The 14,157-nt window shown below is 42.8% G+C and overlaps 1 protein-coding gene across 3 annotated transcripts in view; it reads right to left on the bottom strand.

Annotated features, from left to right (window-relative positions):
* LOC140483265 (ras and Rab interactor 2-like) overlaps window positions 1-963 on the bottom strand; it is a 157,051-nt gene extending 156,088 nt beyond the window's left edge. For 2 of the 3 annotated variants that reach the window (XM_072581406.1, XM_072581408.1), the window contains exon 1: window positions 808-963. The gene's annotated coding sequence lies outside the window, so the exon portion shown is untranslated. The remainder of the gene's footprint in view (window positions 1-807) is intronic. The other variant, XM_072581407.1, reaches the window with a different exon arrangement.
* Between the last annotated feature and the right edge of the window lie 13,194 nt (window positions 964-14,157).

Raw genomic sequence — 14,157 nt, 5'->3', positions numbered from 1 at the left:
CCGAAGAGCACAACAGAAACAAAGCAACAAATGCAGAAGGAACTAAAGATATATCAGCCTCAGTAACACAACATAACAAAGGCACCACAGTGGCATTGAGAGCAGTCGTAATACATTGCACCCTGGCAGTTATAAACAAGTGGCCAAATATTTGTAGGAAGAGGTACGCATGAAATGAGCTTAGAAGTGAAAAATGAATGAACAGCAACAAGCAGATTGCTGTTGGGTTTTTAGATAATATCAGCATTCTACACAGGTTAATCCAGGTTACTTTTTCACAAGAATTAATTTCAGCTGTACTGCACACACCAGAAGGTTTTAAAAAAGCATCCCATGAGAAATCAGTGCTGTCAACACCATCCTTCGATCAAAGCCTTTCAAACAAACGCATATCTCTTCCCCCGCCTCTCTCCTCACCTCCTCACCCCCCCCCCCCCCCACTCCAACAGCAGTGAGCCTTCCCCACATGACCACCCTCCCCCAGTACATACAGAGTTCCTTGCCTGACAAGGCTACGAGTTTCTGACCATCCATGAAGGCTGGTCACCAGGGCAAACACGTTGAGGGAGAAGAGAATAACACAAGGAAATAAAACACTTCTGTGAGAGAGTGGGGGCCGAAAGCAGACCAGAACTCGGTCAAACAGCTGCTCACTCACATCAGGGCATCAAAAACAAAAGGCAGCCGCAGCAAGCCAAAACAACAAAAAAAAGAACCTTCTCCCTTTTCGACCAAATACACAGGCAGCTCTGCTTTCAGCTCCCACCCCCCCCCCCCCAGCACCTCAGTCAGTCAGCCAGCACTCACCTGCGTCCCCAGAGGGAAGGGGCTTCACTACTTCCCAGCTCCCAGCACAAAGTGACAACTGCTCTGAGAGAGAGAGAGAGAGAGAGAGACAGCAAGAGGGGGGAGAGACAGAGAGCAAATGAGGTTCCAGCTTCGCTCACTCCGCTCTCTGACCAGCTCATCCCACTGCGCAAGCGCTCCGGCACCCACAACAACTCAAAGAGACAGAGAAAGCAAAACAAAAGTTGAAAGAAAAACAGAGGTCTGCTGGAGAAACTCTTCAGACTCACAGTGGACACGAAACCCTAACTCTCTCTCTCTCTCTCTCTCTTTGCACAGATTTGCTGATTTCTCTTTGCTTTTGTTTCAGATTTCCAGCAGTACTTTACCTTCTTTAAAACAAAAAAAAGTTAAACTTTTGCCCAAACTTTGGGAGACCACGTGGGCTCCTGTTTTGAGTGTGTGTGTGAGATGGGGTGGTGGGACGGAGAGATTATCCTGGCGCCGACTGTTTGTAAACATTGGGATTCCAAAAAAACTATGGGCAACATTTGTTTCTGACTCCCTGGTGAAATAATCAACTCTCTGCACAACTTTTCTTTGCCTCAGCCTGGTGAATAAATTGTCCTTTCCCCCCCCCCCCCCATCATAAATAAAACAGCAGTATGTCCATTCAGAGAAAATCCAGGAAATGTTTCACTTGAAGAAAGGAAGTGTTTGAACAAAATTTGAATATTTGAGTCGATGGCAAAAAGATGATAGAATTTTTGTTATTTAGCCCCTTTATGATAGTTGACATTAGTTGGAGGAATGTATGACATTCTTGAGTTTTAGTTTGGAGGAGGATGTGCCTTAGTAGTAGTGAAACTGAAATCTACCTGAGAATAAGGTCATAGAAATGTACAGCATGGAAACAGACCCTTCAGTCCAACTCATGTGCATTGACCAGATTTTAGATTAGATTACCTACAGTGTGGAAACAGGCCCTTCAGCCCAACAAGTCCACACCGACCATCTGAGGAGCAACCCACCCAGACCCATCCCCCTACACCTAACATTAGGGGCAATTTAGCATAGCCAATTCACCTAACCTGCACATCTTTAGACTGTGGGAGGAAACCCACGCAGACACAGGGAGAATGTGCAAACTCCACACAGACAGTTGCCCGCGGTGGGATTTGAACCCGGGTCTCTGGCGCTCTGAGGCAGCAGTGCTAACCACTGTGCCACCATGAATTAATCTGAATTAATCTAGTCCCATTTGCCAGCACTTGGCTCATATCCCTCTATACCCTTCCTATTCATATACCCATCCAGATGCCTTTTAAATGTTTTAATTCTACCAGCCTTCAATACATCCTCTGGCAGTTCGTTCCATGCACGCACCACCCTCTGAATGAAAAAGCTGCCCCTTACGTCCCTTTTAAATCTTTTCCCTCTCATTTTAAACCTATTCCCTCTAGTTCTGGACTCCCCCACCCTAGAGAAAGACCTTTACTGTTTACCCTATCCATGCCCCTCATGATTTTATAATTTGGAGTGGCAGGTGTTGGACTGGGGTGTATAAAGTTAAAAGTCACACAACACCAGGTTATAGTCCAACAGATTTAATTGGAAGCACTAACTTTCAGAGTGCTGCTCCTTCACAACCACCTGATGTTGTGTGATTTTTAACCATGATTTTATGAACCTCTATAAAGTCACCGCTCAGCCTCTGACGCTCCACGAATGCAGAACCAGGTACATTAATTTTGCTTGTTCACACTTTGGTGTGTAGATCAGGGTGGGGAATTGTTTTTTTTTAGAAAAGTCTTTCTGCTTATTTCTCATATGTACTTTCCCTAAAAGTTGCTAAAAATGCATCACAGAATTCTAAGTTGACATTACGTGAGATGTGATACAGTTCTATTTTGGTGCATTATTTTATGTCAGAGGTTCAATATAATGGCAAGTCTTTTGTGTTCTAATGCACTAAAGCATCTTTAAGTGAGTACTATGTGCATGAGAGAAGTGTTTGGCAAACATTTTATGCTTGAAAAGAAGTTTATTTTTGTTAAGGTTGACATCTCAGTATAATGAGGAGATACCCCGTGGATAAGTATACCATGTGGTGTAGTAATAGAGTTGTGCAGATTCCATTTTAACTCCTTACAGCCCTGCTAAGTATCACTCATCATCGGTGTAACTCATTTACAGAGGGTATGAAGGCATAATAAGCAGGTCATTTCCAATCCAATATGTCACTATCAAAATTGCACACAAGTTAATATACTGATCACAAGTAAAAAATAAAATATTTATTTTATTAAATTACAAGGAAAGTGGTGTAAATACTGATTGTCCCTTTCCGTAAGACACATCTGCAGCCCTACAGAATGATAAGCAAGCTCAGGCAGGAGAAAGGACACTGACAAATTACCAGACAGCCTCTGAGTTGATAGTACGGTTTGAATTACTGCGTTAGTAGAGGAGATTTTTTTATATATAAAAGAGACATCTGGAGGGAACATTTGAGGAGAAAGGCCATAATTTATGTCATTAATTAAATAAATATGTAACAGAATATTTTAGAAGTGAAAATGTAGTGTCGATGCAATTTGTATCATCATATTGTTGTTTATTAACGTCTGGCAAAAGGATGACCAAATACTCCTTAATATGGAGGCTGTACACCTTTAGCATTTTTCTTGGTCTTTAAGATGATTCATGTGGTTTTATTGCATGTGTGACTGAATGCTTTCCTGGATATGCCCACACATCTGGGCAGTCACAGGAACACAGACATTGAAAGCATGTACACCCACTCAATCCACAGAAATGAACTGGGAATTTACCTGCATGCCTTTGCGTTTCATAAATACCACAAAATAATTGATCTTAATGGTCTTTTGGAGGATGTGCTTGATCATAATATGGAGTAATTACTTCCACGATTTTCCCTGTGCTTTAACGTTAAACAATTTCTTATCTAACAAAGAATGGAAACGTGAATATTCCTGGAAAGAAGGGCATGTTGTCATAGTTTTTCACGTGTACTCATCAGGACCAATGCAAGAATGCCAGATTTCAAATGATGCAACTGACATCACTGGAGAAAAGGGTGCTGATTGGTTGGCAAGTCAACTCTTATTGGCCAAGGCTTTGCCATGGAAAAAGTAGCCATGGGAATTAAAGGCTCCCCAGGCTTCTGGGTAATTCAAAAAAATGTTCAAAGCTTGAACACCTTTTAGTTTGTAGAGAACAGAACCCAGCAGGAGAAGGTAAGTGTACCACAAAAGTCATTAGATAACTATAATTTCACTTAACTGAGAAGAATTGTGGAGATTGAATAACCAATTAGAAAACACTGTGAAATGGAGTAGAAGGTCACATGTTTATGTCCACAGTTGCTCAAACCACATTCTTGCCATCATTTTTTACTTTATTCTTTCTCAGGATTACTCATAGCTCGTAAGTTACTAATTCCATGCCTCTGTATGTGTAAACCATAAGTTAAGGGGTCAAACAATATAATTTGAAAAATCTTGAAGTTGTCACACTTGACCTGAGCTGTATTTCCCAAACACAATAAGCATGCTACTGCAGAAGATCTTATGTTTTGGATGTAAAAGTTAAATGAAAGCCCACAGCTGTAAATCACTGTTACTAGTCCCAAGCTGTGCAGCTAGCAAATAAATACTGAATTAAATATTTACACTTGGTTATTGACTGTTTCAGTAAGTTTGCACACTTTCATTTCTGGGATCTTTCATCTGAGCATACAAAAATGTCAGCTAGGGAAAAGAAAACAAACAAGTTCATCTGTAATACTCCAGTCACAATGAACAGCCATTACTATATAAACACGAAAGAACTGCCGATGCTGTGAATGAGAAACAAAAACAGCACAGTGGCTCAGTGGTTAGCACTGCTGCCTCACAGTACCATTGTTTTATTCCAGCCTTGGGCCACTGTCTATGTGGAGTTTGCACGTTCTCCCTGTGTCGTGTGGGTTTCCTCCAGGTGCTCCGGTTTCCTCCCACAGTCCAAAGATGTGTAGGTCAGGTGAATTGGCCATGCTAAATTGACCACAGTGCTTAGGGATGTGTAGGTTAGGTGCATTAGTCAGGAGAAATGTAAAGGGAATGGGTCTCAGAGGGTTACTCTTCGGAGGGGCGGTTTGGACTTGCTGGGCCTAATGGCCTGTTTCCACAGTGTAGTGATTTTAATAAATTGCTGGAAAAGCTCCGCAGGTCTGTCAGCATCTATAAAGAGAAATCAGAGTTAGCATTTTGGATCGGGTCACTCTTCCTCAGACACATCAACTCTGATTTCTCTTCACAGATGCTGCTAAACCTGCTGAGCTTTTCTAGAAATTTCTGTTTTTGCTACTATATTGACACTCTCTGTCCACTCAGAACCATGTAGTCTCTTAGGAGAGGAGAGAAAATAAATTAAAATCCAGGATAATTAAGGGGGGAATGTTAGTACCTTGAAACAATTTAAACTAGTCCAGAAAACCACATTAACTTATGCCACAAGATACCAGCTTCTTAAATTAATTAATCATTCCACAGCCAATTCTCCAATGAAGGAATTCTGTACCTTAGCACTCAACACAACAGTTAGCAATTTGTTCCACAAGCAGAATGATCTCATGGAAAAGAAGAGTCTTCTACATTCAGCCATTATCAATCTGCCCCTAACTCATAACCCCTGACAGTGTTTCTTTCTTCTGTCAGTATCCAGTGATACTTTTAGAAATGGGTTTTAATTAAATGTGATGTTACAGCAAAAGAAAAACTGTAACATTTCAGCTTTGGTACTCTGTGTTTGGAGAAATGCAATTGTACCCTGAATGTACTGGCTGGCTTGCTGTAGTTATCCAATCTCCCCCATTGCCATAATATGTGTGTGTGTCATAAGCATAGAGCCATAGAGTCATGCAGCACAGAAACAGACACTTCTGCCCAACGAGTCCATGCCGAACATAATCCCAAGCTAAACTAGTGCCACCTGCCTGCTCCTGGCCCATATCCCTGCAAACCTTTGCTATGCACGTACTGAAGAAGGGCTTATGCCCGAAATGTTCATTCTCCTGCTCCTCGAATGCTGCCTGGCCTGCTGTGTTTTTCCAGCACCACATTTTTCAACTATGCACGTACTTATCCAAATGTCTTTTAAATGTTGTAATTGTACCACATCCACCACTTCCTCAGGAAGTTCATTCTGCATGAAGACCATTCTCTGTGTAAAACAATTGCCCCTCATGTCTTTTTTTAGATCTGTCTCTGTCATCTTAAAAATGTGTCTGCGCCCCCCCCCCCCCAAGTCTTCAAGTCCCACATCCTATGGAAAAGACACCTATTATTAACCCTATCTATACCCCTCATGATTTTATAAACCTCCATAAGGTCACGTCTCAACCATTTGCACTCCAGTGCCTTTCTTTATAATTCAAACTTTCCATACCTGCCAACTGTGGTCTGTGCCAAACATTAAGCACACAACGTTTGTAGCATGGAGTTACAGTGGTGCAGCTTAATGTGTGTGAATTCTCTGAGCTACACAAGAGCCAGCTGAAAGAAATAGCAAAGAAGTATTAAAAATCCACTAGTCTACAACTTTGAATCATTGGCTGAATTAAAGTAACTTAACGCCATTGTGCAATGGAAATTACAGAAGATGTGAGGCAGAATTTAATCTATTTCCCACTCTCAGAGCGCGAGTAAGAGTCATAACCCTGTTATCAGTACTGGGAATAGAATGTGACAATCTATAGTTCCAGCTGAGTTGCTAATAGGGAGAAGACTCAGCAACAGGTTAAATGTGATCTTCCCAGATCTGCGAGCGAGGGTGGAATGGTATCAGGAATGCCAAAGCTGGACACAAGACTCTGCTAAGTGAGAGGGACAGTTTACTTCAGAGGATGAAATTTGAAATGGGCCAAATGCAGGCAAGTAGGACTAGCTTAGCTTGGGAAACATGATCAGCATGGATGAGTTGGACTGAATGAGTCTGTGTCCATGCTGTATGACTTTATGAGTCTATATTGCAGCCTAATTTCACTTAGAATCAGAATAGCAGAATAGTTGGAGAGATTTTGAAAACTTTGAGGACACACTTTGAATCCAGTATTAATGTTAGTTCGGAATAGAATGTGTAGAATTTCAAAGCTAAAGGAAAAAGGAAGATTAGTGATCAGTATGTGACTGCACTGGTACATCTGGAGTTTGGACAACTGAAAGATAATTTCATTAGGGTTGGATTGTCTTAATCTTGCAAGAGATCTTGCAGTGAGACCACATTTGCTGAGCATCAAGAAACCATCTCTCAAGAAAGCTATTGATGTGTGCGAAAGCTGTAAGATTGACAATCATCATTCGAGCATATTAATGATAGACCAGACAAGTCGTAGTCAAGAGACTTTCCAAGCTTAATGAGAATAATATATTAGAAAAAGGTGAAAAAGATATTTGGAGAAGAGCCAGCAGAAAGATCAAGACTGAGGGGACAGAATGTAAATATTACAGAAGACTTCCCAAGAATAAGAAAGCATGTCCGGCTGAGGACAAATAATTCTCTAATTGTAAGAAGCTGAATCACCGTGCATTTAAATGTTTAGCTAGAAAGAAGCAAGTCAAGGGATAAAGATGGCTGCTGAAGAGATGCTGCCATATTAAAGCAACAGGTTGGCATCATCAGGTCCAAAGGTGGCTTGTGATTGTTAGAATGTTGACAGCAGAAGGAGAACATCAAGCAAATTGCTAGACCAATGTTGATGCTCTGAGCAACCCCATGAGTTTCATGGATCTGTATGAAGTGGCTCAAGCTGAAGCCCTCTAAAGTAGGGTTGAGACTAAATGACAGAGCAACACCCATCACACAGGAAAAACTAAACTGATCTCAACACGCACCCCTGGAAGTATGTTTGCTGGGGGGTAAGCCATAGTGCAGAAGGCGATCATCATTGTTCACCATTACTCTTCACTTTCCATCTCTTAGCCAGTCTCATATTCACCCAGCTACTGCCCCTTTACAATCTTGTGAACAAATCTAATACGTTGCACTCTATGAAATGTCATTTGGAATCCCAGATACATGATATCAATCATAATAAGATCATGAGAAATTAGGAATAGGTATGGTCCAGGACCTGTACCACTATTCATTGCTGAACACGGTCTCAGAGCCACTTTCTTGACTGGTGCCAATAACCCATGACTCCTTTGTCAAACAAAACTCTGTCTACCTCAGCCTTCACTAGATTCAATAATGCCCACTTTGACTGCTCTCTGTAGAAGAGAATTCAAAGACTAATGACCCTCCCAAGAGAAGACATTTCTCCTCCCCTCCATCTTAGAGGAAGTAACCCCCACGTCTAGATTTCCTGAACAGAAAACATACTTTCAGTATCCACATTGTCAAACATGATTTGTGCTTGATAAATCCGGGTTTGGAGGGATATGAGCCGGATGCTGGCAGATGGAACTAGATCGGGTTGGGATATCTGGTCGGCATGGAAGGGTTAGACCGAAGGGTCTGTATCCATGCTGTACATCTCTATGACTCTATGACTATGTTTCTTTCATTAACCAAAAGAGCAATTCAATTTGACCCAGGTTATACACAGTTTTCCCACCATGAGCATTTAACTAACTGGCCTATATTTCTTGGATCCCTCCCTGACTATTTTTTGGGCCAGCACAGTGACTCAGTGGTTAGCACTGCTGCCTCATAGCGCCAGGGACCCGGGATTGATTCCAGCCTCTGGTGACTGTCTGTGTGGAGAGTTTGCACATTCTCCCCGTGTCGGTGTGGGTTTCCTCCGGGTGCTCTGGTTTCCTTCCACAATCTAAAGATGTGCAGGTCAGGTGAATTGACCATGCTACATTGTGCATAGTGTTCAGGGATGTGTTGTTTAGGTGCATTAGTCAAGGGTAAATGTAGGATAGTAGGGTGGGGAACGGGTCTGAGTGTGTTACTCTTCGGAGGGTTAGTGTGGACTTGTTGGGCCGGAGGGCCTGTTTCCACACTGCAGGGATTCTATGATCCTATGAAAGTTAAATTTTATGGATCAAGAATCTATCTATCTCAATCTTAAATATGCACAAGGACTCTGCCTCTGTCGCAAAACACTCTAAAGACTGACAACCCTCTGAGGGAAGAAATTCTTTCTTATTAGAGTCATAAATTGGTACCCCTTTATTCTGAGACTGTGTGCTCTAGACTCTCCCATGAGAGGAAACATCTTCTCAGCATTTACTCCTTTAAGAATCCTATGAGTTTCAATAACATCACTTCTTATTCTTCTAAACTTCAATGAGTGGCATCCTAACCTGTTTAGCCTTTGCTCATAAGACAATCACTCCATACCATGGAGCATCCTCGTTAACATTCTCGGAAATGCGGCACGGTGGCACAGTGGTTAGCACTGCTGCCTCACAGTGCCAGGGACCCAGGTTCAATCCCTGCCTCGGGCAACTGTCTGTGTGGAGTTTGCACATTCTTCTCCGGGTTTCCTCCAGTTTCCTCCCACAGTCCAAAGATGTGCAGGTTAGGTGAATTGGCCATGCTAAGTTGCCTGTAGTGTTAGGTGTAGGGGAATGAGTCTGGGTGGGTTGCTCTTCGGATGGTCGGTGTGGACTTGTTGGGCCGAAGGGCCTGTATCCACACTGTCGGGAATCTAACCTAATCTAAAAAAAAATGCCTCCAGTAATATAATATCCTTTCCTAAATAAGGGAACCAAAATTACTCCCAGCACTACAGATGTGGTCTCACCAGCACTTTGTACAGTTGCAGTAAGACCTCCCTTCTCCTTTACTCCAGCCCCTGTTAAATAATTTTCCATTAGCTTTCCTAATTGCCTGCTGGATAGTGGGTGTTAAGGAGAATCCACTTATCTCAGCAACTGCTTCTTCAGCTGAAGTCAGTGTAAAGCTTGGACTATTCAGCCAAGACAATATGCTGTGCTTTGTAGGTCATTACAACATTGACTGCTGAACAAATTCAAGAAGGTTATAAAGATGTTTTTCCAGGTCTTGAATGTCTTCTAGGTCTTGAATGGATGGGACTGTAAGACCAATGCAGCATCTACTGAGGAGAGTTCCGGCTGCCCTCAACTCCAGACTCGAAGCTAAGATGGAAGAGCTGGAAAATAAGGGAGTAATCAAGAAAGTGACTACCTCCACAGACTGGATTAGCAGCATGGTAGCACTGAAAATAACACTGGAAAATCAAGAGCACATCCAGATCCAAAGGATCTCAATGAAGATTTGAAGTGATCTCCCTCCTCCATGTCAATATTGAAGATATTTTGCTGCAACATGGAAGGGTCTGTGCTACCCTTGAAGTGAAGGATGGTTCCTAGCATATGAAGTGGGATAAAGCAACAGTTTTCTGACTACATTCTGAAAGTCATATGGAGATACAGATGATTGTGCACGCCATTTGATATTTCCACTGCTCCAAAAAGTGAATCCATATGGAGAACACAAGATAATTTGAGATCTTCCCAAAATGGAAGCTACTATAGATAATCTTTTAGTCTAGGGATATAGAACCCTCCCCCTCAATACCAAAGGCTTCAAACTTTCTGAGGTTTCCTAAATAAATCTGCGTCGGCCCATTTCACTGCCCACACCACAGCCTGCACCAGGTGTATCAGGTAGGCATGCCAGCTGTGGTAGTGTGATCCCCCTCCATCCTCCAGAAACCAGGTTGATGTTTACTGTCAACTCCCACATCCTTCTATGTCACCGCTTTCTCTACCGCCCTCTGCCATATCCCCCCTTCACTATTGTAAACTGAAATCAACACAGTCCCATTCTATCAGTAGACAGAGACAACTGGTGGTGCATTTGGACATAGAGTCACTATCCCTCATGTGAGGGGTGAAGTTGAGAATGCAGGACCTTCACAGTAACCTCAGCCAGTGCATAAATTGATCCCATGTTGTCAAAATCACACCCCTCCCCCCAACACCCTCCCACTGGTCTAATGGCTGCTGACAGGATTCTCAGGTTTCTGTCCTCATTGTGTGAAGCAAGACAAGCCAGAAGTACAATGAACCTTTATGCTCTGGCTGAGGGGTTGATGTGCAAAAAAGCAAAGCAGGGACTCAGCGAGCAGCCCTGAGCTGCAGCACGGCCTAATCCATGGCCCTTCCCTGTATCCAAAGTGTCAAAGTGTCCTCCCAACAGCATTCCAGAGACGGTTGCCGGTACATGCCCAATTGCATCACCAAAGGGCAGAAGTGTGCTGTAAGACAATCAGAGACGGGCTGTGATGTTGCAAAAAAGGCTGGCGTGTGTCTCGTGCTACATCCACAGATGTGTAGTGCATGTTGCCAATGCTCTGGATTGTGCCCCATGGTGTTGGTGCTGGGCATTCAATATGGCGGTTTGGAGGAGCAAGCAAAGAGCTGGAGTCACCAAGGTGCCAGCTTGAGTTTCTCATCAGGAATTCTCAGCATCTACTCTCTCTGCGGTGGACGGTGAAGTAGGGACTTGCACTTTAATTAGGTTCTAATGAGCAATAATCACCTTTAATAGGCTTCTCACCACACACTAATGAGAACCTTGCCTTGACATCCAGATGGTAATTGGAAAATGCAACTCGCTGCTCCAAACTTTGACAAAAGTCTGGCTGAATGTCTCAAGCGAGATGATGGGAGTGAGGGGGGATTTTATAGAAACACGTAAAATTATGAAGGGAGTAGATAAGATTGAAGTAGGGAGCTTGTTTCCACTGGCGGGTGAAACTAGAACGAGGGTGCTTAGCCTGAAAATAAGAGGGAGCAGATTTAGGACTGAGTTGAAGAGGAACTTCTTCACTGAGGTAGTGAATCTGTGGAATTCCCTGCCCAGAGAAGCAGTTGAGGCCACCTTATCGAATGTTTCTAAGCTAAATCTAGGTAGATTTTTGAACAACAAAAGAATTAAGGATCACAGTGAGCGAGTGGGTAAAGTGGAGCTGAGTCCACAATAAGATCAGCCATGATCTTATTGAATGGTGGAGCAGGTTCGATGGGCCAGATGGCCTACTCCTGCTCCTAGTCCTTAGGTTCTCACTGCCATAGCCTGTGTAGTTCATGGCCCTATAAGACCTTGACCATTGTTTAGTTACAGAATGATCATTTTCTTTGTGACCGTGTATATTGTGTTACTTGCATAATTCGTAATTCCAAATTATAGTGCAGGCATTTTGTTTATACATATGCAAGGGGTATGTTTGGAGAAATGTGATTGTACCTTTACTCTGCTGGCCAGAATGCAAAGGCCACGTAGCATCTACTCCTGTGATCAGTGCCTTTTGTGCGTAGCCATTACACACACGTCATTTGTAACATTTCTTACTTAGAAGGACCATAAGGATAGCTGCTGTGAGAGATGGAAATACTACACTTCTGAGGTTAAAGAGAACACATGTTTTTGGGCAGTGTTGCACACACTTCATTCTGCATCTTGCCAATTATGCAATCCCTGTGGAATCAATAAAGCATAACAAGGAAATTTGAACATCCAGTTAATATCTAACCCGATGACCTGTTGAGATTGCATATTTTTAATTGTTTGTTGTAAGAAACTGACTAAAACCAGAATTGACAAAACGCTGTTTGTGTAGGCATTTCATATTTCACTTGCAAACAGGGACATTTAAAAGAAACCACTAACAGATATATATCACCCAGTCAGAGTCATAGAAATGTACAGCACAGAGTGTACTTTGGTCCAACTCACCCATGCCGACCAGATATCTCAACCAAATCTAGTCCCGTTTGCCAGCACACGGCCCATATCTCTCTAAAGCCTTCTTATTCATACACTCATCCAGATGCCTTTTAAATGCTGTAATTGTCCCAGCCTCCACCACTTCCTTTGGTAGCTCATTCCATACAAGCACCACCCTCTGCGTGAAAAGGTTGCCCCTTAAGTCTCTTTCATATCTTTCCCCTCTCACCCTAAACCTATGTCCTCTAGTTCTGGACTCCCCCACCCCAGGGAAAAGACCTTGTCTGTTAATCCTATCCATGCCCCTCATGATTTTATAAACCTCTATAAGGTCACCCCCTCAACCTCTGATGCTCCAGGGAAAACAGCCCCAGCCTATTCAGCCTCTCCCTATAGCTCAAATCCTCCAATCCTGGCAACATCCTTGTAAATCTTTTCTGAACTCTTTTAAGTTTCACAACATCCTTCAGAAAGGAAGGAGACCAGAATTGCACGCAGTATTCCAATAGTGGCCTTACCAATGTCCTGTACATCTGCAACATGACATCCCAACTTCTGTACTCAGTACTCTGACCAATAAAGGAAAGCATATCAAACGCCTTCTTCATTATCCTATCTACCTGCGACTCTACTTTCAAGGAACAATGAACCTGCAGTCTAAGGTCTATTTGTTCAGCAACACACCCCAGGACTTTACCATTAATTGTATAAGCCCTGCTAAGATTTGCTTTCCAAAATGCAGCACCTCACCTTTATCTAAATTAAACATCATCTGCCATTCCTCAGCCCATTAGCCAATCTGGTCAAGATCCTGTTGTACTCTGAGATAACCCTCTTCGCTGTCCACTACAACTCCAACTTTGGTGTCATCTGCAAACTTACTAACTATACCTCTTATGCTCGCATCCAAATCATTTATATAAATGACAAAAAGTAGTGGACCTAGCATCGATCCTTGTGGCACACCACTGGTCACAGGCCTCCAATCTGAAAAACAACCCTCCACCACCACCACTCTTCTACATTTGAGTCAATTCTGTATCCAAATGACTAGTTCTCCTTGTATTCCATGAGATCTAACCTTGCTAACCAGTGTCCCATGGGGAACCTTGTCGAACGCCTTACTCAGGTCCATATAGATCACATCTGCCCTCATCAATGCTCCTTGTTACTTCTTCAAAAATTTTAATCAAGTTGGTGAGACATGATTTCCCACACACAAAGCCATGTTGACTATCCCTAATCAGTCCTTGCTTTTCCAAATACATGTAAATCCTGTCCCTCAGGATTCCCTCCAATAACTTGCCCACCACTGAGGTCAGGCTCACGGTCTATAGTTCCCTGGCTTTTCCTTACCTCCTTTCTTAAACAGCGACACCACATCAGCAAACCTCCAGTCTTCCAACAAGTCACCTCACCCGTGACTATTGATGATATAAATATCTCAGCAAGTGGCCCAGCAATCACTTCCCTAGCTTCCCACACCTGATGAGGTCCTGGGGATTTACCTACTTTAATGCATTTCAAGACATCCAGCACTTCCTCCTCTGTAATATGGACATTGTCAAGATGTCACCATCTATTTCCCCACATTCTATATCTTCCAATCCTCTTCCACAGTAAATACTGATGCAAAATACTTGTTTAGTATCTCCACAC

Source organism: Chiloscyllium punctatum, chromosome 11 (assembly GCF_047496795.1).
Source record: "Chiloscyllium punctatum isolate Juve2018m chromosome 11, sChiPun1.3, whole genome shotgun sequence".
Lineage (NCBI taxonomy): Eukaryota > Metazoa > Chordata > Chondrichthyes > Orectolobiformes > Hemiscylliidae > Chiloscyllium > Chiloscyllium punctatum.
Note: the sequence above shows the minus strand (reverse complement) of the source record. Positions and strands in the feature narration are given on the sequence as shown.